We start from the raw sequence: 15,964 nt of genomic DNA on the forward strand, positions 1-15,964 counted from the left end.
CTCACAGACGGGACACATAGCCACGGCTAGAGATGCATGACCTCATCGCCTTATTGTCTCATATCTCGCAAACACCCGTTTTCCCAAAACGCCGCTACACTTCTCCCTCCCCTCTGCTCAAAACAAATGCAAGTGCATTTGTGATTGCAGAGCTTTGCGACAGGAGGCGACGCTCGTGTGAAATGAAGTAGCTCTTCGGTGGAACACTACTGCTTTTTGTGCACGGGGGCGCCGAAAGGCCAAAAACAAAAAAAACCAAACTCTTCATAGCTGCTTTAAATGAACAATTGGACAATGATTGGGGGAGCTTGCTTTTTTAAATGTAGAATTCGTCCGCTGTGCAAGATAGGCCACTCTCTATGCAGCCCATAAACACAAGCACAAGCGAGGCAGGTGGAGCTGGCAAAGGACGAAACTGGGGCTCGGCGGATGTTTGGACGCACACACAGGGGGTCACTTTGTATCTGAATCCCTCAATTATTTACTGACCAGTTCATCAAATAATAATGATTTGAAAAGAAAATTGGGCATCCGGGTAGCCTATTCTGTTGCCTACCAACACGGGGATCGCCGGTTCGTATCCCCGCGTTACCTCCGGCTTGGTTGGGCGTCCCTACAGACACAATTGGCTGTGTCTGCAGGTGGGAAGCCGCATGTGGGTATATGTCCTGGTCGCTGCACGAGCGCCTCCTCTGGTGAGTTGGGGTGCCTGTTTTGGGGTTTGGGGGGAGGGACTGGGGGGAATAGCGTGATCCTCCCACGCGCTACGTCCCCCTGGTGAAACCCCTCACTGTCAGGTGAAAAGAAGCGGCTGGCGACTCCACATGTATCGGAGGAGGGCATGTGGTAGTCTGCAGCCCTCCCCGGATCGGCAGAGGGGGTGGAGCAGCGATCAGGATGGCTTGGAGAGCAGGGTGATTGGCCAGGTACAACTGAGGAGAAAAAAAAAGGGGGGGGGTATCCAAAAAAAAAAAGTGTGGGATTTCAATCGATGCAGGGAAATCAGCAGCATGAATTGAAAATAAATTGCGCCAAACAGTGGGGCTTTAACCACCATTGCGCTACGCCATCCCTCGCTTCAGTGCAGAAAGCCATCGCTCCGGGGATTAGAGATGGGAGTAAATTCCTTTTTGCTGGGAATACCCCCAATCATTTCCACATACACCAGAGGAACGGAGCAGGGAAAGGCACGCGTGATCTGTGTTGTCACCGACTAAAACCACCGCGGTCTAGACTGCTGTGGTCTCAGCTCGGCTCGCTAAGTCTCCCCCGACTGATCTCAATAGTGACTAATTCAAACCCCGCGCCCCCCCCCCTTCATTGAGTACTTTTTTTTTTACTTCACTGGGGGTGTCAGATGCTGCAAACAGTGACGGCGTGTCTGCTTTTGTTTTCCACATGTGTGTCTAAAGTCTCAAGAATGTGTCCTCGCCTTTATTCATCGCCTTTCAGGGATGAATAAACTTTACTGAATTAGATTTGAGCGAGTTATCACGAAACCCCTTCATGACTCAAGTCTGGGACGCCGCTTGGCATCGGCGGGGGGGGGGGGGGCTAAGGTGCAGAGCGCGAAGGTCGCAAGTTCAAACCCGGCTCACGGCCTGGGTCGCCCGCCGTAGACGCTCCTCCTCCAACTTCCTTTCCTCTCTCCCGCACTTCAAGAAAACAAAAGAAGACTTATCGCAAAACAGGAACGTGATTCAACACCCCATACCGAGGGATGAGGGTAGGGCCCGCGAGTCCACTAGCACGCCTTGGACGGCCGGGCTATGTACGGCACCGGCTCTGGTGTGGCCTGCTGGCAGCCGAGGCCAAAACAACCAGCATTACTCGCACGAGGGCCGCACAACCGCGAGGAAACCTCGAGACTACGCCGCTAACACCGAGACATAAAACGGGACCGACACCCAAACAATTCCACCGACACGGCATTCGTGGTGCGCAAACAGGTCACACTGAAGCACGGGTACACATGCAGGTCACACACACACCGAGGCCATAGGGGCCATAGGCACGCTCTCTGTCACGGCGGAAGACAGGGTTATTATGCACAGCACACGAGCGACACATCTCACTGTTCGGCTCGGCTCGGCTGCTCGTGACTGTACAGTAACACACGCCGAGACAAAAGACACCCCCGTCATGTCCGGGAATGTACACGCGCGCACACCTACGACACATGCGCCTTTTGTTTCCTTGGGTTGGCAAAAGAGGATGTGTTCTTAATAAGCCGTCCCCATTACGTAAAATGAAATTAACTGTTTAAACTTGAGCACAAGGCAAGAGGCCTTGGCCCTGGTGATGAAGTTAAATGATTATCTCTTGCAATAGCCCACATCCTCTTGCCCTTTATATAGCCTTGTCTTTTATTTCCAAGATCAGCCGGATCCAATCTATTGCTTATGACTCAATTAGTCTGCATGGCATCGGGGGCTCTTTGAGACAACAAACAGCGTCTTTCCAGTAAAAGAGAGAAACGCGAAGAGCACCATGTGCGTAGCGGAGGTCGGGATGAAAAACAGATTTGGTTACAACCTTTGAATTTTCGCTGTCTGAATCACTCGGTGAATCACTGTGCTTGGACACATTTGCAAAGCGATTGTGCCAGAGAGAAGTGATGGCAAAGGGCTGGGGGAGGGGGGTGTGTGTGCTTGCGGGGTGGGTGGGATTAAGGAAAATAAAGAGAGCCGAGAAGAGAGGGGTTGGAATGGGGCGACTGAAGCCACAGGCTTGGCTGCTTCTCCGAGGGAGCCGGGGGGAGGCCAAGTGGCACAAGCACAACTAGGATATATGTGAGAGAAGAAAACAAGACGAGAGAGAGAGAGAAACAAGACAGACGGACACATAAAGAGATCAGCAGAAAAGGGAGAGGGGACGACGTGGATCCAGCGAGGAGGTGAAAAATGGGAAACGGAGAAGGAGAAAGGCGGGAGGAGAAAGGAGAGTGTCATGTTGGTGGATGCCAGGCTGGATGGGGGGTGGGGTGGGGTGGGGTGGGGGGATTCAGGTGGCAGACCCAGAGAGGCACGGAGGCCAAATGAGCAGTGCTGGCCAGACAGCGGCTCTGTTCTGTATTAGGGCTGTGCGACGACGATATATATCGTGTGAGGATAGAACACGAGGATAGAAAATCGTCTATCGGGGCGTCCGGGTAGCATAGCGGTCTATTCCGTTGCCTACCAACACGGGGATCGCCGGTTCGAATCCCCGTGTTACCACCGGCTTGGTCGGGCGTCCCTACAGACACAATTGGCCGTGTCTGCGGGTGGGAAGCCGGATGTGGGTATGTGTCCTGGTCGCTGCACTAGCATCGGTCAGGGCGCCTGCTCGGGGGGGTAGCGTGAGTCTCCTATGAGCGACGTCCCCCAGGCGAAACTCCTCACTGTCAGGTGAAAAGAAGCAGCTGGTGACTCTACATGTATCAGAGAAGGCATGTGGTAGTCTGCAACCCTCCCTGGATCGGCAGAGGGGGTGGAGCAGTGACCAGGATGGCTCGGAAGAGTGGTTTAATTGGCTGGATACAATTGGGGGGGGGGCATTTTAAAAATGAATAAATCGTCTATCATTTCACATTATGTTCTATCGTTTATTTTGTTGTGTTGCAAATCACATTCTTCGCGGCAATATTTTTCGTCATTTGGATGTCGCTTTTGTGTTCTTCTGCACGGCACAGATGCAGGCAGGATATCTGCATGAAGGGCGACACAAACAAATGTGAATGAAATGCAATGAAAGCCACTTTATTCGACGTTGTATTCTTACGACGAATCGTACCCTTACAATGAGTGTGTTCTCCGCATTTAACCCATCCTATTGTACAGGAGCAGTGGGCAGCTGCAGCACCCGGGGACCCACTCCAGTACTTCTTTCCATTGCCTTGCTCAGGGGCACAGGCAAGAGTATTCGCTCGAACATGCATGGCTGTTTGATGGCGGGAGGAAACCCACGCAGACGCGGGGAGAACATGCAAACTCCACACAGAAAGGAACCGGGACGGCCTGGGGTTCAAACCCAGAACCTTCTTGCTGTGAGGCAAGAGTGCTAACCACTGGGCCACTGTGCTGCCCCCTTTCTTTCCTTTTCTTTTTTTGACTAGAGAGTGAATGTGACACAGAACAGGGTAATTCCGAACAGGAGAAGGACTCCAAGCAGGCAAGAAAAACCGAGGAGCCCGAACCCAAAAGAGGGGCTACTTCTGTCGCACGGACATGGTTTGGGTATGAAAAGTCTGACTCGGGCCAGAAATCTGTACTTTGCAAATTATAATTCAGAATTCAATAAGAAATAGGCCTTTCCATGTGGTTATGTCATATAAACTACATATTCATTGAATTTAAAAGAAAATGCCCTATATCGTGATATGTATCGCTCTGTGGATATGAAATGACCTATATCGGCATATGAGATTTTGGTCATATCGCACAACCCTATTCTGTTTGAGCTACAACTGCAAGAACAGGAAGCCCTGCCCTGGCCAGGGAACAGTACACACACACACACACACACACACACACACACACACACACTGGTCCACCCTAACACAATGACACTATTCTAGTTTGTGCTAACCATGTCCTTACAAGAATCATGTACTAGGAGCATGAAAGAAAACCAAAAACATGGATATACTACGAAATATCTGCAAGCGCCAGGAAGCCGGTCGTTTTCAGCAGTAGGCAGCGACACGAGCAGACAGCTCCACAACAGTGACAAATGACAAGCGACGGTGTGACGCCGAGCAATGCAACAAAAAAAAAAATAATAATAATAATAAAGGGAAGGAGGATAAAATGTTCAACTTCATGCAGATGTGCTATGGCCCGTGGGCACGACAACTCGAGCAAACGTATCATTACACAGCACTCATCCGTGAGTCCCGCGAGAAAGGGATACGCGACACTGGTTCCTACACAACTTCAGTTCCAAATATAGGAAAACCTTTATCGCCGCGGTGTCCGGGGTTCCCGGTGCTTGTAAATCAGATTGGACGGTGACCAAAAACCAAATTCAGCAGGCATACATCATCTCAGTGGCCGAAATAAACTCCCTGTGAAAAAGCATGAAAACACACTGACCTTTAACTCCACAGCTAACTGGCTTGTTGGATAGTTATGTTTTTAGCATAAAAACGTTATACAACGTCAGAAATCAACTGCCCACGGGGGGCCGGGTAGCGTGGCGGTCTACTCTGTTGCCTAGCAACATGGGGATCGCTGGTTCGAATCCCTGTTACCACCGGCTTGGCCGGGCGTCCCTACAGACACAATTGGCCGTGTCCGTGGGTGGGAAGCCGGATCAGAATACTTTATTTATCCCCGAGGATACTTTATTCAGAATACCGGATGCGAATATGTGTCCTAATCACTGCACTAGCGCCTCCTCTGGTCAGTGGGGGCGCCTGTTCGGGCGGGAGGGGTCACTGGGGGGAATAGCGTGATCCTCCCGCGCGCTACGTCCCCCTGGCGAAACTCCTCACTGTCAGGTGAAAAGAAGCGGCTGGTGACTCCACATGTATCAGCGGAGGCGTGTGGCAGTCTGCAGCCCTCCCCGGGCGGCAGAGGGGGTGGAGCAGCAACTGGGACGGCTCGGAAGAGTGGGGTAATTGGCCGGATACAATTGGGGGTGGGGGGGGTCCATAAAAAAAAGGAAAAAGAAAAAAGAAATCAACTGCCCAATCGGAGATGCCGATTACAAATCCGGGTTTAAACACAGATATGCCTAAAGAGGACAGATACTGGTGGGAGACCCTTGCTGTTTTGTAGTCAAAGGTGCGAAGACAGGGGTCAGCCTGCAGACCGAACAAGTGCACCGACTTCACCGAGAGGGAGATCCTCCACCCCCACCCCCCCAATCTCAACATCATTTTTACAAATCCCCCCTATCCAAATGTATCACGCATACGGGATGCATCAAATGGATCCCTGCGGATGTGCAGCGAGGAGGAATAAACGGCATAAAAGCAACCTGAAGCAGATACAGCAGGCGTAAAGCGTTGATTTATTCATCCACTCATTGTGCCGCTGCGTGAAAGGGTTGGTACTGTGAGGCGTGGGACCGGCCCGGGGAGTCTGCGTCCGTGCTCGCGCGGAGCGAGACGTGCAAGAGCTTCGATAACGAGCGCGTCAGAAGGCAAGATGCACACAGCTTCCATAATTGAGGAACACACTGTAAAGGAGGAAGTGCTGCTGAAACATGAGATAACCTCAGCCCTACTTGCTTTCCATAGCCTGAGGAAGGCGTCAGCTGATTCAGGGAAAGACAAAAGGGGAGGTAGAGTCGAAGCTGTCGCCTACATTGCAAATAACCTACATGACGTTTTATGATGGATACGCCGATGAAGAGGACAAGCCTTGAGCTAATATTACAAATAAGTACACGTGACTCAGCTTGACCAGAGTGTATAAAAGGTTAAGGGTAAAAAGGGGTAGCCTATAGTGAACGTAATCTGCACGAACTTGTGTACTGGATTTATCAGTTAAACAAACTGAGAAAAGAGAGGCGGGGAAATGAAGGCTCGTTCGGTTTCATCGGGGATATTACTTAAAGTGGTGTAGTTGCTTTTCATCCTAAAAAAGAGATAAGAACTGAAGGCTCATCTGTTAGTAATTTCGTGATTGAGAGGAACTGGAAAAAAGCCCAACGTGATTTTATCAGTGACTCGACAACCATCAGGTATTGACTATAGATTTAAAAAAAAACAACGCCAAGTCAATAGATTGATGACAATATTACATTTAATAATATCTAATAGCTTTAGCCTACATTTGACATCTGTATCCAAAGCTCCTATCCAGACAGGTTGGATATTTCTGAATCTCTGTAACTGCGATTAGCGCAGTATTTAAGAAAAACAAGAGACCGCAGACAACAAAACCAGAGAAGAAGAATAGATTTTTTTTTTCTTCCCCAAATCCCACATATCCAGTGTAGGTGCTGCTATACGTGTCAGCACACTGACTGGGCACATTGGATCCTTGTTTTGCACAGAATATTTTCTATCTTAGTCCTACTTTTCCACAACAATGCACGCTTCAAGCACAACACAATGCTGCTATTCTTAAGAGCCACAGAAACGCGGCCCCGGCCACTCTCTGGTCATTTCCTGTGCTCTGGGAATAGAGGGGCAGGTTGGAGAAGAATGCAAAACCAAAACGCGGGGGCTAAGAGGGTAAGAATGACTCTTGTAGCGTTAAATATGGTGCAGACGGCTGCAGAGACCAGGCCTATGGAAAATAAACTAAAGCCGGAGAGATAGCGAGAGAGTGGGAGAGTGAGAGAGAGAGAGAGAGAGAGCGAGAGAGAGTGGAGAGAGAGTGAGAGAGCGAGAGAGAGAGCGAGAGAGAGAGCGATAGAGAGTGAGAGAGAGTGAGAGCGAGAGAGCGAGAGCGAGGAGAGTGAGTGCAAGAGAGAGAGAGTGAGAGAGAGAGAGTGTGAGAGAGAGAGATGAGAGAGAGAGTGTGTGAGAGAGAGATTGAGAGAGAGTGTGTGAGAGAAAGAGAGCGAGAGAGAGAGAGAGAGAGAGAGAGAGAGAGAGAGAGAGACAGAGAGACAGAGAGACAGAGAGAGTGAGAGAGAGTGAGAGGGGGGAGGGGGGGACAGAGAGAGAGTGAGAGAGAGTGAGAGAGAGGAGAGAGAGAGAGAGAGAGAGAGAGATGAGAGAGAGAGAGAGAGGGAGAGAGAGAGAGAGATGAGAGAGTGTGTGAGAGAGAGAGAGAGAGAGAGAGAGAGAGAGAGAGAGAGAGAGAGAGAGAGGGAGAGAGAGAGAGAGCGAGCGAGCGAGAGAGAGAGAGTGAGTGAGCGAGTGAGAGAGAGCGAGAGAGAGAGAGAACGGCATGTTAGGTTCTCAAAAAAAAACACTTCATCCCTCATATCAGTATTTACACAAAGTGTAAGTCTGAGATAACGATCTGCTGCTTGTGTTTGCACGGACTAATTGCTGGTCAAATGAAATATCAAGCTTGTGGCACGTCACACTTTCACACCGCACCGCACAAAACCGCCGGGTGCCACGGCCGTGTTTCTGGAAAGCTGTAAAAGACCAGGCAAAGGCGCCGCTCGCCAGTAACCCGGTTGAGCTCTCTGAGGGCTCCGTTAGCGAGCACGCTTCCAGCTGTGGCACGGACGTCCCACCGATGAGTGAAACCGAGCATCTCTGCAGGCTCTGCAGGCTATCATTAGCCTTCCAGGACAAAACACGGCACGTCAGGGAAACGCTAAAACAGAGGGCTCACCCAGCCATAATGACAGAAGGAGGGAGAAGACACTAGGGGAGGAGAGAGGAGAATGAGGGTACGAGGGGGAAGAGGACACAGACTTGACTGTTAAATGACTGTGAGCCCTAAGAAGGGCTGGGCGACATATCGATAATATATCCATATCGCGATATAAGACGAGATATCGTCGGGGATTTTTGGATATCGTGATAAGTGCTGTCTTTTCCTGGTGTAACCGGTTATTTTCTTGCCCGGTGCGGGATTCGATACGCGGTGTACTGCACCACAAGGCGACATCCACTAACAGCTCGGCTAAGGGTCAGACCCGTTAGCTAGGGGCTACGTGTCTTATTAGTAGTTTACAAGACTATTCGGTGTTTCATAAACACGCCATCGTGTAGATATTTTGCGAGAGCACCACCCGTCATCCCTACGGCATCGTCAAAATATCGACATCGAGGTATTCGGTCTAAAATATCGCCGCGTTGATTTTGCCCACGTTGCCCAGCCCGAGAGCAACAAGCAAACTAAAACAACAGTAAGTAGAACGAGTAAAGTAAGAATAATTAAGTAGTAATGTAAACGGGTATTTTCTTGCCCGGTGCGGAATTCGATACCGGGTGTACTGCACCACAAGGCGACGTCACTAACCGCTCGGCTAAAGGGTCAGCCCGTTAGTTAGGGGCTAACGTGTCTTATTAGTAGTTAACAGTCGTCACCCTCTCCCGGAAGCGCGCCTCGCGCTTTGTTCTTCCGCGCTCCGAAGAGACTTCTGAGGATCTGCACACTTCCGCATCCCACCGCTGCCACCAACGTGACCGGTTATTTTCTTGCCCGGTGCGGGATTCGATACGGGTGTACTGCACCACAAGGCGACATCACTAACCGAACGGCCGCTGATTCAACGCTGAGCCGCCGCACACACAGCAGGCCGCGTTATACTAAGTTACCGGTAATGAAGCGCTGATCTACCCGGCAGCTGCTAGCGCGCCTCCCTATCGTAGCTCGTCGCCGAGGCCGTGGAGAAGGCCTCGTTTACGGCAAGCCTACAACAACATTCCGCCATTCGTGGGTTAATGACCTGACCGAGTCAAATCAATATAACTCGGCTAATTCCTGCTCAGCTCGGTTCCAGCTGTGCGATCGTGGCGGGCGTGCGAGCACGCAGACCAGAGCACACACTTTAGGGGCAGGGGGTCCCAAGTACGCGGCCCGCGGGCCACGTCCGGCCCGTGACGGGCTGATTTATGGTCTGCGAGAATTTTTGGAGAAATGCCAGAAGGTTTTTTTTTAATTTCCCTACCAAAGAATAAAATAAAAAACTTTTGATTTTTTTTTGGAAATAAAAATTGTTTCTTCCTTCTGGTATTTCTGCACTTTTTGTTTGGGAACACTATTCCAAACATAATTTCAGCAATCAATCCAACAAGAAAAGCTACCCTGTAACTATCAGTTCCACCCCGCATTTCCCCTGGTGGGCTAGTCCAGCCCCCCTCACTTGCGTATCGACACCAAAACTAACTAACGAACAACATGCTGGCTGGAGGTTGAGGTGGCCCGTGGTTTAAAAGTGGCCCTAAAAGTGGCCCGCTATGAAAAGTAATTGGGGACCCCTGCTTTAGGGTCTCTATGGAGCTCTGCGAGCGCGTCACAGACGAGTGAGCCCATCTGCGTCGTGCCGCGGGCGGAGTCTCACGTCTGAAGACGCGCAGTAAGGATGCGAGAGAACGCGACGCGCGCGTGTCTGGGGGAGGGGGGGGGAGATAACTAATTCTCCCACTCATCTATAAAGACTCTGACTGGTCTGCAGACCTTGGAGAGAATGACCATTAATGGAGGGCACTTTATTCCTCACGTTGACGACGACCTCGTCGTGCCGGTCACGCCGATATCCACCGTCGAATTTATTCGGGAAGTGACGCAACAAGCCGACGTTTTGCCGTCTGCGGCGCCTCTCTCAGTCAGAGACACAGGGAGCGATGTCGAGGACGCCTGCGGCTATTTGGCTGCTTCTGAAGCGCACAGCCCCGAGAGGACAGCGGGTTCCTGCTTTCAATTCAACCTTGCACTTCTCTTTGACCTCATCATGTCACATCAGCCAACACGCACGCGCGGGGGGGGCGCGCACGTACGCACAGCTACCAGATTCATGCAAATGACCCTATTAACGCGAGAATTTACGAACAACTAAATCAAACGATCAGGAGTTTGTGCTTATGTTATGTAGAGCTATTTGGGCCAAAATACAAATCCCCTTGGAAGCTATTCGCCCACCTACCACACGCGCGCGCGGGCACCCACACACACCCACACACACACACACACACACACACACACACACACCACACACACACACACACACACACACCACACACACACACACACACACACACCATTGAAATGCTAAAATGCACACACTTGTTTATGTACTCACATGGCTACAACTAGATCTGGCCTATAATCAACATTCTTCCAATAACTAAAACACCGGGGTAAAACACACACACACACACACACACACACACACACACACACACACACACACACACACACACACACACACACACACCACACACACACACACACACACAGCCTCTAATCAGACTATTGCTGCTTTGGGAAAAATACTCGGGCATGCATGCAGTCACTCGTCACACACAAAAAGACACACTTAGAATCTCACACACACACACACACACACACACACACACACACACACACACACACACACACACACAGACACACAAGGCAAACACACCTCAGCTCAACCAATCAGCTTTCCTGTGCGTGTGCAGGTAAGACTGAACATCTGAGCGTTTGTCTACGACTTCAAAGGCCTCTGGCCTTACTGTGTGTGGCCCCGCTGCCTTTGTTATGTCTCTCACACAGCTACTGCCCATGTGTTCTCTTCACACTTACAGGAGGTCCCCATATCACCAGCTCACATCACTGCAGGCTGTTCCTGCAGGGGAGGAGTCCCAGCTTAGTGACAACACACGGCTCCCTCCTTCTCTCTCTCTCTCTCTCCTCTCTCTCTCTCTCTCTCTCTCTCTCCCTCCTTCTCTCTCTCTCTCTCTCTCTCTCTCTCTATGTGGAGACTATACATTACTATTAGCAGAAGGGACAAAACACTATTCTCTCTCTCTCTCTCTCTCTCTCTCTCTCTCTCTCTCTCTCTCTCTCTCTCTCTCTCTCTCTCTCTCTCTCTCTCTCTCCACTATACATTACTATTAGCAGAAGGGGGCAAAATACTATTCTCTCTCTCCCTCTCTCTCTCCTCTCTCTCTCTCTCTCTCCTTCTCTCTCTCTCTCTCTCTCTCTCTCTCTCTACGTGGAGGACTATACATTACTATTAGCAGAAGGGGACAAAACACTATTCTCTCTCTCTCTCTCTCTCTCTCCCTCCTTCTCTCTCTCTCTCTACACTATACATTACTATTAGCAGAAGGGGACAAAATACTACTCCTCCTCTCTCTCTCTCTCTCTCTCTCTCTCTCTCTCCCTACGTGGAGACTATACATTACTATTAGCAGAAGGGGACAAAATACTATCTCTCTCTCTCTCTCTCTCTCTCTCTCTCTCTCTCTCTCTCTCTCTCTCTACGTGGAGACTATACATTACTATTAGCAGAAGGGGACAAAACACTATTCTCTCTCTCTCTCTCTCTCTCCCTCCTTCTCTCTCTCTCTCTCTCTACACTATACATTACTATTAGCAGAAGGGGACAAAATACTACTCTCTCTCTCTCTCTCTCTCTCTCTCTCTCTCTCTCCCTACGTGGAGACTATACATTACTATTAGCAGAAGGGGACAAAATACTATCTCTCTCTCTCTCTCTCTCTCTCTCTCTCTCTCTCTCTCTCTCTCTCTCTCTCTCTCTCTCTCTCTATATATATATATATATATATATATATATATATATATATATTGAACCATGGCCTCCTTAAGCGATGCTGCTTAGCCTATTCCTGTGTATGTGTGAAGGCAGATGACCCATTTCACAGCTAATGTTATATACTGGATTTTTTTCCCCACCACATAGATGAGGAGGTTTCTGTGGCTTGGGCAGACGGTTTAAGTCAGGAAACATCACCACCGTTTTCATCAAAATAAGCATTTCGTATTTCTCTATAAGTATCACAATCGAACGAGAAGTGAGATTCCGTCTCTACCCCCCCCCCCTCTCTCTCTCTCTCTCTTTCATCACTCTTTCCCTGGGTTCCTCTCTCTTTCTCCAGAAGGCTGTTGTGGGTCAGAAACCCCAGCGGTCTCATCAGTGGAGTTCGTGGAACCCTGAGGCAAGCGGAAGTGCTGGCTTGTGATAACATCTCAGTTAAAGGCTTGGAACCAGCATGACAGTGTCTTATCTACTGCTGAAAGCTATGGCTACAGTACACTGCTGTAGCACTGCCGTCACTGCTCCACCTACCACAGGTACACATTATATCACACACACACACACACACACACACACACACACACACACACACACACACACACACACACACACACACACACACACACACACACACACACACACACACACACACAATACTACATCCAATTCTCTGAGAAGAGGTTTGGCTATGACCAACCAGTAAATCAAAAAATAATTTCAAAATTTCCATATTTCAAGCGGCTACATTTTCTCTCAGAGAGAAAGACATTTCAGACGGACCTCCAAAAATAAGGTTTTCCAGTACGGCGTAGCGTCGCTGACCCCCAGATCGAGCCACATCGACGAGAGGCCTCTTTCATTCAGACCGAACAAATCCCGAGCATTAACATCTCACCCCGAAACCCTGAACAATCTTGTTCAGACGCACATTTTGTCAACAAAGTGTGTCTATTCACACCTTGAGGACGGCACCATCACAGCATTCATCGTTTGCTTCCATGTCAGTATTAGCTAGTGTCGGTGCACACTAATAAATGGGAGATGAACTCGCGTTTTACTATAACCTGTGACGATTAGACATGGACTACAAAACTGTTACATTCAAACACAATTATAGGCTCGAAAGCTACACAAGCCCTAACCTCGGCTGTACTCCAGCATGCAAACGTGCAAAACAAATGCACAAAAACACTCATCGGCTGTAATGGCAATACTATCGCACACACCTTCCAAATGATGGCGGGTTAATGAGTTAAAGTGGCTGTTTGACAATGAATACAAGCATTAATTACAACTGGATTACCCGTGCCGGGTAATTGTTTCTGTTTATTGGGCATTAATTGACTAACAACCTATGCAAAATAACTGTGCTGTTAGAATGAAGGATGAAAAAGCGATTGTTGTTCCATCGGTTATCAAATACACGGTACAAAGAGCACCAACCTCAGCGTAGAGCCTGAAGCCTATTTCTGGCCTGCTAAATCGCACTCCGTGTTAAATAATTAATGCCACAATCCTGAAGACTGTTGACACTGATAACCGTACTGGTGCTCGGTTTGTCCACGTAATCCCAGAGACTCAATCGAAAATGACTCACCGGAGTGGCCAGCGTGCCGCTGTGCCAGCTCCTTCCGCAATGCCAAACAAAACAGTCGAAGCACGGGTTTGAGTTTTCGATGTCGCATCTGCCGATCAAGGTCTTCTAAGGAGCTTGTTCGGCCACATCTGCTTGTTAGATACGACATCTGCTTCTGCATCGCACTCCGCGACCTGCCCTCCTCTCCCAAGCCGGGCTGAGTATTTGCCTGGAAAAGTCCTATCTGAGAGTAACCCTTAAAATGAGCAATTACAAAGGCATCCACGAGTTGCATATTGATATATTAGCTATTATCGTATATATACCACAGGGATACAAAGTATCAAGAAATGACATTTGTTTGCAGTAGTGTAGCTCCACATTTTTCCAGAAAAGCAACAGTTGGTGATCTACATTTTCAACGTTTGGCCAAATAATCCAGCAAATAATGCTAACTACTATTGCTTTTCTTCTTCCTTTTTTTTCCCAGTAAACTTTGGGGGCCACTTTAAACTGTGTGACACACCTTCAGGTCGTGACCTGTGGAGTTTAAAATACACACACTAAAAGGAGCCCGCTGTTCCCGAGGACAGAGGAGCACTGTTTATTTGGAAGAATATCCTACACTAAGACAGTGAACTATTATCGATCATAAATAAACAAATAAATGAGTAAATACACACACGACCCCCAAACCCCAGCATGCGACCCTAACCTAACCTGCACTCGTCCATGTACACAAGTGCAGAACAGTGCCATAACAGATATATGAGCAGAAATGGACACACACACACACACACACACACACACACACACACACACACACACACACACACACACACACACACACACACACACACACACACACACACACACAAAGAAATTCCTTGTTTTGATTTACTGCTACACAACTATGGGGTTGTGAAACAAGTAGTTGCTTCCCCCTTTGCCCCTGTTCTCCATTCAGCTATCATGAGGATGTCAACTGAGATGAGATGAACGAGGACACGAGGACGCAGGGCCAGCACACACAAACACACACACACATGCGCACACACGTTAAATGTCTGCAAGTTTTCAAGAGGCCAAGAAAATGAGACTACAGTTGAAACGACGTCAAAAGGTGGCGTGTGGGGGGCTTTTTGCAAACTTACGACGCCAGTGAATCTTAGCGGTTCGCTCCCGGTTAGATGCTCTTGGTTTTTGTTTGCCCTCCACTTGATGGGATTGGCTTTAATTTGTTTGCTTTCTGATTACAGTGGCGTAACCGATGCTGCAAGGCTTTACCCCTTGGACGTTGACGTGTTGAGGCAATCCTGTAAATGACTCCGAAACTTGCAGAAGGCACGTTTTTTTTGGGGGGGGGAGTTTGGGGGGGGGCAATAATCTCGCAACAGCTCACCGTGGAGTTGAACTTAACGGGGTTTTATTTCCCTCAACACTCGCGACATCGTCCACGGTTTGCGCGGCAGCGGCGCAGAGCCCTTTAAATTTCATCATCTCGTCCCGTATACGACACTTCGACAGAGACCCCAAAAAAGGAGCATTAACTTGGACAGAAAGTATCCGTCCAAAACTTGCGGATGTTTCCTTTTCCAGTCGAGCAACTTTGACCTGCAAAAGGGGCGATCTAAGTACTCGTGTTGTGACAGGGTCGCTCTCGCTCGCGCTCTCTCGCGCTCTCTCTCTCGCTCTCCCCACAACATACTCACGTTCTCCGTTATCTTGGACGGGCACCCACCGCGGCACGACGACAGACCAAACAGTTGGACTTCGCATAACGGAAAAGCGTTGCAAAGCATTTAAAGTCACTCAGACGCACGTCGGTGAGGGACAGAAACGCCAAAAAAAAGAGGAAAAAAACACTTGGAGAAAATCTGCACGCCGAAAGGCCCGCGGCTCTCTCTCTCATCGTGAGAGCACGCACAGCGCTCCTCCGCAAAAACTTTCAGGAAGGAAACTTAAACGCGGAAAAAAAGAGAAAGAAGCGGTGACTCTCCTCATTTCCGCTGTCAAAAAGCTGCGCCGCGGTCCACTCTCGTCAAACTGTCGTCCCTCCGCAAGCGCTACATCCGGTTTCGCCGCCAAAGCGCTTTTACCTTTCAAAATAAAGGTCCCCGCGAACGGCTCGGTTGCTCATTTCGGCTGCCGACACCGAATTAACTCTTTGTCGTTAGGTTATGAACTATCTCGTTATCTTTCAGTTATTTCGGATCGTCGTTAACACATGAACCATTTGTGATACTAATAAATGCATGTTTGTTATTATTTACTATG

At 49.2% G+C, this 15,964-nt stretch overlaps 1 protein-coding gene across 1 annotated transcript in view; it reads right to left on the minus strand.

Annotated features, from left to right (window-relative positions):
- The window catches only part of sh2b3 (SH2B adaptor protein 3), a 99,962-nt gene extending 84,363 nt beyond the window's left edge, over window positions 1-15,599 (minus strand). Inside the window, exon 1 of the mRNA XM_056292549.1 lies at window positions 15,400-15,599. The gene's annotated coding sequence lies outside the window, so the exon portion shown is untranslated. The remainder of the gene's footprint in view (window positions 1-15,399) is intronic.
- Between the last annotated feature and the right edge of the window lie 365 nt (window positions 15,600-15,964).

Source organism: Lampris incognitus, chromosome 1, assembly GCF_029633865.1.
Source record: "Lampris incognitus isolate fLamInc1 chromosome 1, fLamInc1.hap2, whole genome shotgun sequence".
NCBI lineage: Eukaryota > Metazoa > Chordata > Actinopteri > Lampriformes > Lampridae > Lampris > Lampris incognitus.